This window comes from Otolemur garnettii, unplaced genomic scaffold, assembly GCF_000181295.1.
Source record: "Otolemur garnettii isolate 467f Iridium unplaced genomic scaffold, OtoGar3 scaffold00159, whole genome shotgun sequence".
NCBI classification, from domain to species: Eukaryota; Metazoa; Chordata; class Mammalia; order Primates; family Galagidae; genus Otolemur; species Otolemur garnettii.
The window spans coordinates 159,683-176,737 of record NW_003852554.1 but is presented as its reverse complement, the minus strand read 5'-3'; the positions used below and the strand labels follow the sequence as shown (position 1 = coordinate 176,737).

General features: G+C 46.3%; 1 pseudogene across 1 annotated transcript; it reads right to left on the bottom strand.

Moving 5' to 3' along the window:
• Nucleotides 1-6,207: 6,207 nt before the first annotated feature.
• LOC111728460 lies at nucleotides 6,208-8,775 on the bottom strand (annotated as a pseudogene). The gene is made up of 2 exons (XR_002775743.1): nucleotides 8,764-8,775; nucleotides 6,208-6,732 (listed from the first exon to the last, which is right to left on the bottom strand). The product of XR_002775743.1 is annotated as a 60S ribosomal protein L23a pseudogene (transcript).
• Nucleotides 8,776-17,055: the final 8,280 nt, after the last annotated feature.

The following is a 17,055-nucleotide window of genomic DNA, read 5'->3' as shown; positions in this document are numbered from 1 at the left end:
AAAAAAAAAAAAAAAGAAGCTGAGGCAAGAGGATCTCTTGAGCCCGAGAGTTTGCGGTTGCTGATGACGCCACGGCACTCTACACTGTCTCCTACCTTTGCATATGGAAAATAACAGTTTGTCCTACAAGACAGGGTTCCAATCTCAGCCAGCCCATTTTGACCTCTCACACATGACTTAAACTGAAGATTGAACACCACTCATTCCTACCCACCCCTACAGACGTGAAAGGGCTTTGGAAAGTGTGCTATGCTCCACAGATGTTATTTACTGTTTCTAAATGAAGGTTGGAGAAAGACCTACATTATCTGATTGTTAGATTCTGAAATTTTCTATTGTTTATGTGATGCTAAAGGTTTGTGATTCTAAAATCCTGAGCTTGAATCTAATCCCAGAATCCTGTGAATCTGACATTCTCTGACTCTCTCCAGAAGGGAGGGCAAGGTCTAAAAGCCATGGCAGGGCTGGCTGGAGTGGCTCACACCTGTAATCCTAGCACTCTAGAGGCCAAGGTGGGTGGATTGCCTGACCTCAGGAGATCAAAGCAAGAGGCCCCATCTCTAAAAATAGCCAGACGTTGTGGTGGGTGCCTGCAGTTCCCAGATACTTGGGAGGCTGAGACAAGAGAATAGCTTGAGTCCAAGAGTTTGAGGTTGCTGTGAGCTCTGATGACACTGAGGGCGGCAAAATGAAGCTCTGTCTCAAAAAAAAAAAAAAAAGAAGCTCAGCACCTGTAGCATAGTGGTCATGGCGCCAGCCACATACATTGAGATTGACGAGTTCGAACCCGGCCCAGGCCAGCTAAACAACAATGACAGCTAGAACAAAAAATAGCTGGGCATTGTGGTGGGTGCCTGTAGTCCCAGCTCCTTGAGAGGCTGAGGCAAGAGAATCACTTAAGGCCAAGAGTTTGAGGTTGCTGTGAGCTGTGACACTATAGCACTCTATTGAGAGCAACATAATAACACTCTGTCTCAAAAAAAGAAAGAGAAAGAAAGAAAAAGAAAATAAAGGCCAGGGCAGGATGGGGATGTGGTTCAGCAGGAGGGTCCTAGGCCCCTAGGGAGGAGCAGTTGTTCCTGCGGTCTACCACCTGGGCTCATCCATGGAGCTCCAGCCTAATTACCCTCAGCCTTACAGCTCATCACCCTCCCTCCAGCCAGCCTTCCTCAGGGATCATCGTGTGCATTATCCATATTCATTGCACATTTTTCTTCCATTAAGTCCAATTAAGCCACTTTCCAGATACCACAGGAACCCAAACCCCCCTTGCTCAGTGTGGGCCCAGCAGGGACAGCAGAGGAGGCCCCAATTTAGGATGAGTGTACCTGTCCCCTCCTCACCCCTTCCCTGCATCTCAAGTACCATCCTCCTAACCCCCTACACCCCAAACCAGCAAGGTGGCTACAGGAACAGTCCTTTCTGCAGGTTCTGGTACACAGTGTTCCCTCCCTGATGGCCTCACAGGCAGCTACTGACTCAGGTTGCTAACACACAAGGTACCCATGTATTCAGATGGAGCAGCACCGTGTGTGTGTGTGTGTGTGTGTGTGTGTGCACCCACATGCTTGGACACCGCCAGATCTCCAGCCCTGGGCTGTTGACTTGAGACCTGGGTACTAGGCCACTACTGTTTACGGGGTTACCTTGAGCTAAGTGCCTTCCTCTTTTCTCTAAAAACAACATTCCAATCCTACTGTCCTCACCAGGTTGTTTTTAGACTTACCAGTATATCAATAATACATTGTTCAACAGTGTCTGTGATGTAAAGTGATATGTAAATGCAGTGTATTACTAAGATAGACGTCTGTGGTGGGGCATCAACTTGCCCGACCCAAGCCCACAACATCAGAAGGAGTTGCTGCCTCCTTCAGCTTCGTGTAGCTTGGAATTCCTCCAGATAGGCAAAAAGTTTGTGTGTCCACTTATAGCCTTGAGTGACCCCAAGTCGGGTAATATTACATTTTACATGTGGAGAGCCTGGGTCCCTGAAAGATTTATTTCCTGGTTACCCAGACAGTAAATGGGTAACATCCACCTTACAGGAATGGAAGGAACAAATGGACAAGGGTTGATGCCCCTTTCCCATTAGTAGCTCTTGCTGGGAATGTTTCCTTAGCCATGCTGGAAGCTTTCAAAGACTTGTTCACAGTCCCTCCAGCTCTGGAGCTGGCTCCTAACTTCCTGACAATAGTCACAATTCTACTTCATCTCAGAGATCGACTGTTATGTGGATAAATCACCCTTACCACCACCACCACCATCATCGCGTTGCTTTTAGCTCACTGGAACCTTGTAAAAGCTCAGTTTACAGAATGAGTAAACTGGAGCTCAGGGAGGTTTCGTGGCTGTCCCAAATTCACAAAGCAAGTCTGTGCCAGAATCATGTCCAGTCTCCTATATCTAGAATATACCCTATCACATGGCCTCTAATTCAAAGAAGCAGACTAAAAACAGGACATCCAGCATTCAACATAGATTGTCGAGGGAGTGTGAGGGCTTAGCCATCTCCGCATCCTTTCTACCCTCCCAATGATGGGAAAGCTGAGTTCTAGAGGGAAGCGCCCTGCCCAGCCTTGCACAGCACCTCCTGCGAATCATCGGTGCAACAGCCATGGTTTGCATACAATTCTTTTGTCTTCAACTTTAGTGATCCCACCAGTGTGGAGCTCACTTTAAAGTTGAAGTAACTGAGCTGATCCCTGTAGGAGTAAATGACCCACCCAGCTGTGGGATCAGGGGTTGGCTAAGGTGTGGACCAGGAAGGAAGGACATAGCAGGCAGTGCCCGTAGCTCGTGGGTAGGACACCGGCCACATACACCAAGGCTGGCAGGTTCAAACCCAGCCTGGGCCGGCTAAAATCAACAATGACAACTGCAACAACAGCAACAACAACAACAACAAAATAGCCAGGCGTTGTGCCGGGTGCCTGTAGTCCCAGCTACTTGGGAGGCTGAGGCAAGAGACTTGCTTAAGCCCAAGAGTTTGAGGTTGCTGTGAGCTATGATGCCACAGCACTCTACCCAAGGTGACATAGTGAGACTCTGTCTCAAAAAAGAAAAGAAAAAGAAAGAAAGGACATAGCAGCAGGGTGGCTGGGAGGTAGCAGGCTTTGCACCTCCAGAGAAACTTGTTCTCTCAAAATCTGGAAATGTCTCCATATGTTAAGAGCCAATTATATATACTCTCCTGGTTGGAACGGATTGTAACAGACTTAAATTTGTGGGTTATTGGAATAGCTGGGGAGAGAAGTCTGAAGGTAATTAGACCAGGGCAGATCAAATATGTGCGACCCAAAGAACTGAACAGTCTGTGATCATTAGCACCTTGTTCAGAGGGCTATACCTAGGCACTGGGAAATTTCCATCTACGTTAGGCAGCCTTCCCATTTTATAAATGCCCCCACCCCTCTCCGATTCCTTCCAGAGTCAGCTCAGACAGTACTCTAGGAAAATTTTTTGATTCCCAAGCTGGGTTGGGGCCTCCTCTGGCCTCCTGCAGCCCCAACAGCTTCCCTATGGCAATGACATATGTTATTGTCTATGTGCCTGTCTCCCCATGACAGACTGTTAACTCCAGGGCACAGAGAGACCTGCCACAGAGCCCTCAGCAAATGTTAGCTATGTGAATGTGAGGATGGAGAAAGGAGGAGAGAACATTTAGGAACTCAGTCCTCACCCCAATTCCTCCTCTATCCTCTCCCATTCTGAACTCCAGGTTGAAGGTCATCAGTCTCTGTCCTACCCTAGCTCCTGGATTTGGCCTTTGGATCAGGTTCCTCTGGTAGCCTCCCCTCTTCTCCAGCTAATTCTGACCTTGCTTCCTCTGCCCCTGATGGAACTCAAGGATCCCGAGTTGCCTTCAGCCTAACAACCCCAGAAGCTGACCTCCAGCCCGAAGAATCCCATCTACAGACAGTCTGTCCTCTTTCCACCAGCTCACTCAGGCAACCCTAAAGTAGCAATAAGGTGGGCTTCCCCTCTGGGCAGCCCCCGAACCACACACTGAAGACGCAGAAGTAGATGAGGTAATCTACCGGGGTCCTGAGTCCATAAGGTTCTTGAGACAGATGACAAAGGAGAGTGGGCCCAGTCAGAAGGGAATAGGTGGTTCAGAAGCCCATGTACCAGGCAGGTGCCCACTACCAAGAAGTCCCAGCAGCCAATGGGTTCTTTACTGGGCCTTTACCCAGCCCTAAGCCAGGGGCTATTAGAGATTCAAAGGCTGAATCAGATGGAGGTCCAAGCTTGAGATACAATTGAGATATAAGCATGAAAGATGCTAGGACATCTGGAAGGAGGTGTTCTAGAGACCCAGTTACATTCCAGAATATTCTAACACACTAATGTTCCAGCACCCTACATTCTGTCACTTCATCAACCCATCCTGGGGGGCCTTATATTCAACTAACATTCATTCTTCTAACATACCATTCCGATGTACTGCCCAACCAACATCCTCCTGCCATCAGGCCAATGTTTTCAAATACCAGCACTACAAGTGAAACATTCACCTTCCAACTAAAAGCATTACTTTTCCTTTTTTTTTTTTTTAAGACAGAGTCTCTAGCTATCTCCCTCAGTAGAGTGCCATGGCATCACAGCTCATAGCAACCTCAAACTCTTGGACGTAAGCGATTTTCTTGCCTCAGCCTCCCAAGTAGCTGGGACTACAGGCACTCACAACAACGCCTGGCTATTTTTTTGTTGCAGCTGTCACTGTTGTTCCACAGGCCTGGGCTGGGTTTGAACCCGCCAGCTTTGGTGTATGTGGCTGGCCCTGTAATCACTGTGCTATGGGCACCGAGCCCAACTAAAAGCATTTATTTGGTCTGGGTGCCCATAGCTCAATGGTTAGAGAGCCAGCCCTGTGAACCAGGGGTGGTGGGTTTGAACCCAGCTAGGGCCTGCTAAACAAACAAAAAACCTCCACATTTATCTGTTTCCTGGTTCACTAATATCAGTGGCTCTTCATATTTGGGGAGAATGCAGACTCCTTAAAGAAACTTAAAATCTGGGGCTCCTTCTTCCCAGGATGTCTGTCTGTCTTATTTTTTGCAGTTTTGTCTGGGGCTGGGTTCGAACCCGCCACCCCCGTATATGGGGCCGGCGCCCTACTCCTTGAGCCCTTCTTCCCAGGAAAGAAGGTTTATACACATAAGTTTTGCACATTATTTCAGGTATCAATGACTCATGTCAGAGTCCATAGAGTCTAAGCTAAGAACTGTTTAATTTTACCCTGCCTTGATCCAGAAAGACATTTATAATAAAACAAGATCGTTAAGGAGGGGCGAGATAAGATTGGAGGGAAAAAATAAAAAGGCAGAAACAAAGTGGAGCCTGGAATGATACAAAAAGTGCAGAACATAGTGACCTACACAGCTAAATTTATGTCCCACAGACTTAGCTCTAAGACTTCCAGCAGCCAAAGCAAAAAGGGAAACCTGTTCACTTAGACAGTTCACAGTGTTCACAGGATAAAACAAACCGCTTACTCCTTAGAGGATATACAACTATTCTCGGTTTGAAAACCAAAGTTTTGCCTGAGAGCCTCATAAAGAATGATATAACGGACAGTGGCCTCAACAGAACTCTCACAATGGGCCCAGAGATGTATTCTGTGGTAGAATGACTAATTTATCCTAGCTTTTCCAGAAGGTCCTCAGTTTTATCACAGAAAGTGTCAAGTCCTAGGAAACACTTCAGTCCCAGGCAAACTGAAAAGGTTGGTAGGTTCAGTCAAAGCTTATCCAAGCTAAGGTTCTAAGAAACCATGTATAATCACAATTAGCCTTGGAAATCCTTTTAATCACCCATAAGTAAAATATAGAACCACCTCTCAATGATAGCACAGCCAGTTTTTCCTCTAATAATGGCATACATGGCTGTTTCTTTGGTGAGATAACTGATAAAGAGGTTGGTCTGCTTAGGGGCAAGAGGTATCCTTACACACTAGAATCACACTCAACCTGGCAAGATATAGAAGCCACGGGTTTTTTGATGTGCTAGGAACTGAGACCAATGGAGGGAGAAGATTTACCTCTTCCATGACACACTCATCCTGAGGCCTAAACTGATCAATAATATGTATCAATATCTTTCTCTTTCCATCTCTATTTTATTTCCATAGCAAGTACAATGGAATTTCTGTAAATTGAATAGAAATAGTACCTATATCACAGAGTTATTGTGCGAATTAAGAGTTGGTTTTTTTTTTATGGTGAAAAGTTATATATTTAGAATTAGCCAGCTGGACTTGGTTTAGATGATCCCAATTTTGTTGGCAACATCCAAAGCATCATAATCAGGAGCCAGTCGAACATATGCCTTCTTCTCACCATCAGGCCTGATCAGGGTGTTGACTTTGGCCACATCAATGTTATAAAGTTTCTTCACAGCCTGTTTGATCTGGTGCGTGTTGGCTTTGACATCCACAATGAACACAAGTGTGTTGTTGTCTTCTATCTTCTTCATGGCGGACTCAGTGGTCAGGGGGAACTTGATGTGGCATAGTGGTCAAGCTTGTTTCTCCTGGGAGCGCTCTTCCGAGGATATTTGGGCTGCCTCCGGAGCCTCAGAGTCTTTGGCCGCTGCAAGGTGGGTGATGTACGGATCTTCTCTTTTTTTGTGGCTGTGGATGCCTTTTAGCACTGCCTTCTTGGCCTTCAATGCCTTTGCTTTGGCTTTGGCTTCGGGAGGGGCAGGAGCTTCCTTCTTCGCTTTCAGCACTATCTTGTAAAAAGACCCAAGAATTAAGAGTTAAAGTTTATAGGCTCGGTGCCCATAGCACAGTGGTTACGGCGCCAGCCACATATACTGAAGGTGGAGGATTTGAACCCAGCCGAGGCCAGCTAAAACACAACAACAATGACAACTGCAGTAAAATATAGCTGGGCATTGTGGGAGGCACCTATAGTCCCAGCTACTTGGGAGGCTGAGGCAAGAAAATTGCTTAAGCCCAAGAGTTGGAGGTTGCTTATCTGATGCCACTACACTCTACCGAGGGCGACATAGTGAGACTCTGTCTCAAAAAAAAAAGTTAAAGTTTATAAAGCACTCAGAACAGTACCTAATACACAGTAAGTTCTAACTGTTTGCTATTATTTTCATTAAATGTAGCTGGTACTCCACTGAACATTTAATACTGTAGAGGTGGGTAGAGTGATGTAGCATCATACCTCACAACAACCTCCAATTCTTGGGCTCAAGTGATCCTCTTGCCTCAGTTTTTCTATTTTTAGTAGAGATGGGGTCTTGTTTTTTGCTTAGGCTGGTCTCCAACCCGTGAGCTCAAGCTATCCACCCACCTTGGCCTCCCAGAGTGCTAGGATTACAGGCGTGAACCACCATGCCTGGCCACCACTGTATTTTCTTTGCTTTTTTTTTTTTTCTTGAGACAGAGTCTCACTCTGTCACCCTAGGTAGAGTGCCTGGGATCATAGTTCACAGCAACCTCAAACTCTGGGTCTTCAGCGATCCTCTTGCCTCAGCCTCTCCAGCAGCTGCAGTACAGGTGTGTGCCACCACTCCCAACTAGTTTTTCTAGTTTTAGTAGAGACAGCGTCTCTTGCTATTGCTCAAGCTGGTCTTTGAACTCCTAAGCTCAGGAGATCCACCCCCTCTGCCTGCCCCTCCCAGAATGCTAGGCTTATAGCCAAGGGCCACTGCAGCTGTCCTCTACTGTATTTTCTACAGAATCCTGGATATAATCCTTGATAGCAATTTGGGCAAAGTACATTCTGTGGCAGGCATGAGGTATGGAGCCACAGCCCTCTACAGTTGAAAATTCACGCAGATATTTTTTTAAACTTCTAGAGGAGGCTTCTGATTTGGATTCCCCCTCTCTGCTGCTGGAGGTTCTGTTCTCCCTCTTCTATTCACCCTCTTTTGCTCATCACGCTTATCTGTCTTTGTCCCTGTCAATGAACTCTATCCTGTTGTCTAAAAATAAAAAAAAAATTAAAAGGGGCTGGGCATGGCAGTGGTCGAGGCAGGTGGATTGCCTGAGCTCATAGGTTTGAGACCAGCCTGAGCAAGTGTGAGACCCCATCTCTGTCTCTAAAACCTAGCCAGGTGGCGAGCCCCTCCTACTCAAGAGGCTGAGACAACAGAATCACCTAAGCCCAGGAGTTTGAAGTTGCTGTGAGCTATGACGCTGTGGCACTCTACCAAGGGTGACAAAGTGAGACTCGATCTCAAAAACCAAACCAAACCAAACAAAAAACCGTCTAGAGCAGCTGAGGGATTGCTTACTTTCAGACAATTCTCCCCCAGTGTGTGTCCTGAATCCAAGATGGTCAATGTAGGTGGCGGTGAATGTTCCCTGATGAGGGCTTTGCCCTTTTAGTCCGTGCTTTGGTTCAGAAGATCCCCAAACACCCACCAGAGAGCAACAACTCACTGAGCCCCGCCATGTGTTCAGACTGGACCCACCCATGCACTCAGCCGTCGCCTCTTGGAGCAGGTAGCCCTGTATGGCTGGGGCTTATTTGGAGGCCTGGCATGAGTACTGAGCTGTGTGCCAGGAAGTCTGCCTCACAGACCAATGAACCACTGAATTTGACAATACTTTGTACATTGTGAAGCGCCATGCAGATATGAGAGCCCAGGGTTAGGATACAATGGGGCTGAGTTCAGAGTCCAAAGAGATGATGACACTAGAGCTTGAGCAGTGCCCAGAGGGATGAAGGAGGGAGCAAATCAGTGATTATTCAGAAGGTCTGAATTAATCAGGGGAATTAATCCCCCAAGAGTGGGACATACTTGATGCTTCATCATGCCGAGGCCAACAATTCCTAAGAAATCCGAGGATGGCTGGGTTCCTGAGTCCTTCTCCAGAGCACACATTTCCCAGAGGCTTAGAACCTCAGAGCTGAAAGAAACAATAATTGGTTAATTTCACAAAAACTCACCAGATCCTACTCTGGTCTAAACACCAGGCATAATGGTCGTGAAGTCTGACCTAACTCTTACAGCAGAATCTCCTCTCCTCTACTTAACCGCTCTGTGATCAGCAAGTCACTTAGCTCTCCTAAGGCTCAGGTTAAATGTCTATTGGATGGGAATAATGTGAAATAATGCCTACGCCATAAGATTGCTCTGAAAATTAAATAAAATAATCACCAACATTTATATATGGTACTTAGTGCATGTCAGACATTGTTTCACATATATAAACTCATTTAATCCTCACAATAATTTAATCCTCTGAGAGGTAAGTATCTTTCTTCTTCTTCCTGTTCTTCTTCTTCTTCTTCTTCTTTTTTTTTTTTTTTTGCTGTTTTTGGCCAGGGCTGGGTTTGAATCTGCCACCTCTGGTATATGGGGCTGGCGCCCTACTCCTCTGAGCCACAGGCCCCACCATTTTTTCTTTTTTTTTAGACAGAGTCTCACTCTGTTGCCCTGGGTACAGTGCCGTGGCATCATCATAGTTCATAGCAGCCTCAAACTCTTGGGCTCAAGAGATTCTCTTGCCTCAGCTTCCCAAGTAGCCGGGACTACAGGCACCTGCCCCAGCGCCCAGCTAGTTTTTTCTATTTGTAGTAGAGACAGGGTCTTGCTCTTGCTCAAGCTGGTCTCAAACTCCTGAACTCAGATGATCCACCTGCCTCAGCCTCTCAAAGTGCTAAGACTACAGGCAGGAACCGCCATGCTGTGCTGTCGATGTCTTTCTTATCTGTGTTTTTGAAATGAGGAAACCAAAACACAGAAGACAAGTAACTTGCCCAGGCCACAGAGCTAATAAATGGAGGAGCCAAGATTAATGCAGACAGGATGGCTCTAGAGACTGTATTCTTTTTCTTTTTTTTTTTTAAGACAAGGTCTTGCTCTGTCACCTGGGCTAGAGTGCAGTGGTGCAATCACTGCTCAGGGCAACCTCAAACTTCTGGCTCAAGTGATCCTCCTCTCCCAGTAGCTGGCACATGCCACAATACCCAGCTAGTTTTTCTACTTTTTGTAAAGACAATCTCTACCATGATGCTCAGGCTGCTCTTGAACTCTTGACTTCAAGCGATTTTTCCACTTTGGCCTCCCAAAGTGCTAGAATTACAGGCATGAGCCCCTCCCACCACCTCCCCCAGATCAGAGACTGTGTTCTCGGCCACTCTTCTATCCTCCATATTTTCTTTTCTTTCTTTCTTTTTTTTGAGACAGAGCCTCAAGCTGTCACCCTGGGTAGAGTGCTATGGTATCATAGCTCACGGCAACCTCCAACTCCTGGGCTCAAGTGATTCTCCTGCCTCTGCCTCCCAAGTAGCTGGGACTACAGGAACCTGCCACAACGCCCGGGTATTTTTTGGTTGCAGCCGTCTGGCAGGCCCGGGCTGGATTCAAAGCTGCCATCTCAGGTGTATGTGGCTGGTAACTTAGCTGCTTGAGCCATAGGCACCGAGCCAATCCTCCATATTTTCAATGAAGTACTTAGCACAGCTCCCTGCACATAGTAAGTGCTAGTATTATGATTATATTTCAGCAGCTTTATTGAGGTGTATTTTACATAGGATGATTACATTTTGATTGTTAAAAGAGTCTGTCTGTCCCTCCCAGAGATCATACACCTTCTCTGGGGATTACAGTTCTATCCCCGGAATCTCTCTCGAACCTGTCTTCTCTCTTGCTTTGTTCCATGCTCAGAGATTTGTAGTCACAGGCTAGACCTTTCTGATGGTCTGGCTTTCTTCCTGTCTGTTGGTGACTCAGCCATTGGTTCACAGAATCGACAAGCCTCTGTCAAGTCCCAGGACCATGGCAGGTCAAGGACTGCTACCTCGCACCCCAGAGCACAGTGCTACATAAATTATCTAGAGGGTTAGTGCAAAGTGAAAGGTAGGGTCCCTTGTTTAACAGTTTTTAAGAATTTCAAAGGCTAGGTACAGTACAGTGGCTTACACTTGTAACCTTAGCACTCTGGGAGGCTGAGGAGGATTACTTGAGGTCAGGAGTTTGAGACCAGCCTGAGCAAGAGCAATACCTGTCTCTACTAAAACTACAAAAACTAACTGGACTTGGCGCCTGTAGCTCAGCGGCTAGGGCGCCAGCCACATATACCTACACCGGAGCTGGTGGATTCGAACCCAGCCTGGGCCTGCCAAATAGCAATGACAACTGCAGCCAAAAAATAACCAGGCGTTGTGGCAGGCGCCTGTAGTCCCAGCTACTCAGGAGGCTGAGGCAAGAGAATTGCTTAAGCCCAAGAGTTGGAGGTTGCTGTGAGCTGTGACACCACAGCACTCTACCCAGGGTGACAGCTTGAGACACTATCTTGAAAAAGAAAGAAGGAAGGAAGGGAGGGAGGGAAGAAAGGAAGGAAAAAGAAACAAAAGAAAAAATAAAATAAAAGAAGGACTAACTGGGCGTGGTGAAATGTGCTTGTAATCCCAGCTGCCCAGGAGACTGAGGCAGGAGGATAGCTTGAGCCCAGCAGTTTGAGGGTGCAGCGAGCTATTGCACTGTCGCCCAGGCAACCGAAAAAGACCCTGTCTCCAAAAAAAAAAAAAAAACACACACACACACACACAAAAGCAAACAAGCAAGCAAAATTTCAAGGTGGTGACCGCAGAGGATTAAACCAGACAAAGGGCCTTGTGCAAATGCATGTGTCATACACGCGTGAAGCCGGCCCTGAGCAGCATCCGTGGCCTCAGTTCTTTATCACTCCACACCGCCATCATCTTGTCCCGCCATCATCCCATCCCCCATGTGCCCGTGTGGCGGCTAAGCCTGGGAAGTCTCCGGTGCACCGATGAACGCAGGAAACATTTGGTGCCAAGGGATTTATGATCTATTTGTGCTCTGAAATCTATCAATTAGCTATAATTGATAACTTGAAACTCATTCAACTAATATTTTGGGCCTACTTTGTATAAGCCAGGTGAATAAAAAACGTCCCTGCCTGGTGGAGTGAAATGACGATAATACCTATGACAGCGTTTTGAAAATTGTGAAAGAATTTAGAAATTTAAGGTTGTTGTTTTTTTTCTTTTTTAGAGACAGAGTCTAACTTTGTTGCCCTCAGCAGAGTGCTGTAGCGTCACTGCTCACAGCAAACTCCAGCTCTTGGGCTTAGGCGATTCTCTTGCCTCAGCCTCCCGAGCAGCTGGGACTCCAGGCACCCACCACAATGCCCGGCTATTTTGTTGTTGTTGTTGCAGTTTGGCCGGGGCCAGGTTTCAACCTGCCACCCTCAGCATATGGGGTCAGCACCCCTACTCACTGAGCCACAGGTGCCACCCGAAATTTAAGTTTTTATGCCATCCAACGCCCAGAACATAAACTTACTGTTCATAAGATTTAGTTTACCCACCTCCCTCCCTGGCTACCTTTGTCAGACAGAGATAGCCCTCTGGGGTTGGTGGATGGTGACACAAACACCAGACTAAGAGTTGAGAACCTTCCATTGCCATTCTGGGCAACCAGATGTTTGTTTCATGTCTTCTCTGGACTCATTTTCCTTGTCTGTTAAATGAAATAGTTAATTTCAAATCACATTAAATGTTTTTTCGCTGAGTATTGCCCAGGCATCTTCACATCATAATTACAGTATCATTAAACTGAGCATTTATCATTTACCAGACACTATTAGTTACTGGTACATTCTTCCAATTTATGCTCACAGCAACCCAATGAGGTGTTTTTTTAGAATTCTAGAATATAAACTTGACAAGGGCAGTGGTTTTTGTCTGCTTTTCTCACTGACATCCCCAGCTACTAGGACAATTTTTCAGAAGCTATTTGTGGAACAAATAAATGAGGAAATAGGTTCAGAAAGGGGACTCTGTGACTTATCCAAGGTCTCGTCATTAGGAAGTACCAGATCCCCGGATCTAAATCAGATCTGCCTGGCTCCAAAGTCTCTGCTCAAGCATTGCCTGGTGTGTGGGTGTGATTCCCATTCTATAGATGAGTTGACAGGCTCCAACGGACGAGACCGTTCTCCTGGGTGTCTATTGGCTCTCAAGTCTGTTTCTAAGAGCCTGGATCTCATTCTTCCGGGGAGTATCACTTTGGAAGCTGATGGAGTTTGTCTTCTCTGCCCAGGACCCTCTGAGGTCTTGAGAGTACTCTTCTCTCTTCAGGGAAGTGGGCTCACTAGCAGAAGCAGCCCAGGCTCAAAGCTAGCTGTCAACATGACCTTGGGTAAGTTCTTGATATCTCTGAGCTCCAGTATCCTCATCTGTAAAATGGACTGCATGCTTCTCAGCCCTCACTCACAGTTGTGCCCTCCTCCCAGCACACGACAGGTAGTTAATGAATATTGCTGCTATTGCATCATCTCAGAGCAGCTTCAAGGTCAAAGCTCATTGCCACTCATATCTGGAGTCTACTGGGGCCTCCTGGAACCTGATCAGAGGCCATTGGCTAGGGGAGGGTAGGGTCGGCTGCTATTTTTGGAGTTGATGGAACCCAACCAAGTTTCAAATTCCCTCAGGGAGCCCTGGCCCAGGCAGCTTGGCTGGTCATGTGAGCAGGGAGGTCTGACCTCAGCATGTTCTCTTGGGCCCTCCACATGGCCCAGAATGGAGAGAACTGCAGGGCACAGAGTGTGCTACAGGGAGACCAGCTCCTCCTGCAGCTGACCATGACCTTTTAACTCATGTTCATCGAATTTCCTTGGTACTCAGAGGAGCCTGGGTACTGTTTGGGGATCTCCCTGAGACTGCAAAGAGTTTCCAACATCTGAATGGGAGGCAGCCTTGGGTAGTGAAAAGAGGATTTAGGAGTAGGCAAGACTGAATTCAATACTGAATTCTAATTTCAGCTACAATATTCACTCAGTGGGTCTTTCTGATCTTTCTGCAAGTCTCAGTTTCTTTGAAATACAGTGAAAATGAAGGCTTCTTTAGGATGTTGAGAGAATTAGAGCATCTGGTACACAGTAGTTGCTCAATAAATGACCACTATTTACACTCTGAGCTTCTGAAAGACAAGGACTCTGTCAGATGCAGCTCTGTGTCCCAGGGTCCAACCTGTGGCTCAGCCTACCAGAGCCTTTCAGTGTTTGTTGAATGAATAACGAATTATGGAAGGCACTGAATGGAAATGCTTTATCTGGCTCCCACCTCCGAGATTTTCCACACTCACCCCAGCATCACTCATGCATCAACCCTGGCAGGTGAACATCTACCCTTGGCTTGCATATCCCTGGGACAGAAAGTTCATCTGCTCCCAAAGCTTCCCATTCTGCCAAGTAGAAAGTTCTTTCTTCTACTCAGGCCTCTGAGACCTGAGATCTGTCTCCTAGCAGCTTCCATCCACTGGGCTTAGTTCTGCTGTCTGGAGTTGTAAAGAATGAGCCTAATTCTGCTTCCAGAAGCTAGTCCTTCAGAAGTGATTTATTACACAATTAGAATGTGCCAGGCATTGAGCAAGGCACCTCGCTTCCTTTATCTCATTTAACCCCTTAAACCTCACACTATCCCTACTTCAGAGATGAGGAAATGAGGCTCAGAGAAGTAACATAACACGTTCGCATGTGTCAGAGAAATGATTCAAGTTCAGATCCTTCTCTAAAACGCTACCTTTTCAATGTTCAATAGATCTACTGGAAGATAGGGATTGTCCCTCGGAGTTTTCTTTTCCTTCAATTTCCTTCAGTAAAGATTTATTATGTACCTTATCTGTACTAGGTCCTGAGCTAGGCGCCAGGAATAGAAATGAGTCAGACACAATCTACGATATCGAGGTACTTACACTCTATCCCAAACCATGTGAAAAGAACTGAGACTGATGCTGGGCACAATGGCTCACGCTTGTAATCCCAGCACATTGGGAGGCCGAGGTGGGTGGATGGCTTGAGCCCAGGAGTTTAAGACCAGCCTGAGCAAGAGTGAGACCCCCATCACTAAAAAATAGCCAGGCAGGGTGGTGCCTGTGGCTCAAAGGAGTAGGGTGCCAACCCCATATGCCAGAGGTGGTGGGTTCAAACCCAGCCCCGGCCAAAACCTACAAAAAGGATAGCCAGGCATCGTGGCAGGTACCTGTATCTCCAGTTACTTGGGAGGCTCAAGGATCTCTTGAGCTGACAAGTTTGAGGTTGCTGTGAGCTAGGACACCACGGCACTCTACCCAGGATGACAAAGTGAGATTCTGTCTCAAAAAAAAAAAAAAAAACCCAAACAAACAAACAACAACAACAACAAAAACTAAGAGCAAGAAACACAGGGACTAGAGCACTACAGACCTTAGGGGTCCAGGAAGGCTTCCTGGAGGAGATAACAGATGAGTTAGTTGTAAAGATGATTAGGAGTTGGCCAGACCTGGGCCAAGAGAGGCGAGAAAGCCAGATATTTTGGTGGAACTGCTGCATAAAGAACTAGAGCCCCAACCACAGAGGGGCTGTGGTGCCATGCTAAGGAGATGGGGCTTTATAACTCTTGAGTGCATCTCCCTCTTTACTATGCATAAGAATTTCCCAAGTTTTTTCTTATTTAAAATACAGATTTTCAAGGTACGTGGTTCACTTGAGCTCAGGAGTTTGAGATCAAACTGCCTGAGTAAGAGCAACATCCCATCTCTATTAAAAGTAGAAAAAAATTAACTAGGCATTGTGGCAGGCTCCTGTAATCCCAGCTACTCAGAGGCTGGGGCAAGAGGATCACTTGAGCCCAAGAGTTTGAGGTTGCTGGGAGCTATGAGGCCATGGTACTCTATAGAAGGTGACAAAGTGAAACTTTGTCTCAAGAAATAAATAAATAGCCTCAGTGCCTGTGACTCAGTGGTTACAGCGCCAGCCATGTACACTGAGGCTGGTGGGTTTGAAACCAGCCCAGTCCAACTAAATGACAATGACAACTATAACAAAAACAAACAAAGAAAAAAAAGTAGCCAGGCATTGTGGCAGGTGTCTGTAGTCTCAGCTACTGGAGAGGCTGAGGCAAGAGAATTGCTTAAGCCCAAGAGTTTGAGGTTGCTGTGAGCTATGATGCTACAGCACTCTACTGAGGGTGACATAGTGAAACTCTGTCTAAAATAAATAAATAAATAAATAAATAAATGAATAAATTCCAGATTTTCATTTAGTAGGTCTAGGTTGACCCCACAATCTCTATTTTAAGCAGGTACACCAGGAGATTGAGAAGTGTACTCACTGCTATAGAGAAAAAAAAATTGCAGGGCACAATAGCTCACACCTGTAATCCCAGCACTGTGAGAGGCTGAGGAGGGAGAATTGCTTGAGGTCAGGAGTTCGAGAGTTGCTTGAGTGAGAGTGAGACCCCAACTCCTAAAATAATGGAAAAACCCAACTGGGTGCTACAGCGAGCACCTGTAATCCCAGTGGCTTCTGGAGGCTGAGGCAGCAGGATGCCCACAGCCCGAGTCTGAGGTTGCAGTGAGCTATGATGCCATTGCACTCTGCTCAGGGCATAGGGTGGGACTTCGTCTCAACAACAACAACCCCAAAAAAGAAAGAAAGAAAAATAAAAAATAAACAAGGAAATAGAGAACAAAAATCTTTGAAGGATTTCAAAGAGGATAGAGTTCTTGGTCCCTGTCTTTCGAGCCTCATAAGTTAACTAGGAAGGTACAGATGAAACAAGTAATTATGATGATGAATAAAGACTATTAATTCCTTGTATTCTAAGAAAGGTATTTTTAGTGTTCCAAGAATTTGGCACACTTGGACTTTAGCCGTGAGGATAGTAATGCTGGTTTTTTGGCATTAAGTTATTGAGCATGTTTTTAGCATGCCACTGTGCTGGGACCTTTTTCCTTTATTATTTCAAGACTTCTTTTTTTAAAAAAACAACAGAACACCAGAGAAGAGTACCAATCTATCAGGTACGGAAGCTGCTCCAGCTCTGGCTTAGACAGGAGCTTATCTTGTTAAAAAGTTTCATAAACAGTAAAGTCTTGCAGACTCAGGTCCCCGGATATGAAGAGGAGCTTGTAACTGATTTGTCTTGAGGTGGTCATGAGACTGCTAAGGTGCCATTCCTGTGCTGTTCATTTCAGCAAGCAGCCACTGATGGCTGCTGTGTGCCCAGCCTCACTCCGGGCACTAAAGATAGAAATGGAGCTGACGGCTCGGCGCCTATAGCTCAACCAGCTAAGGCG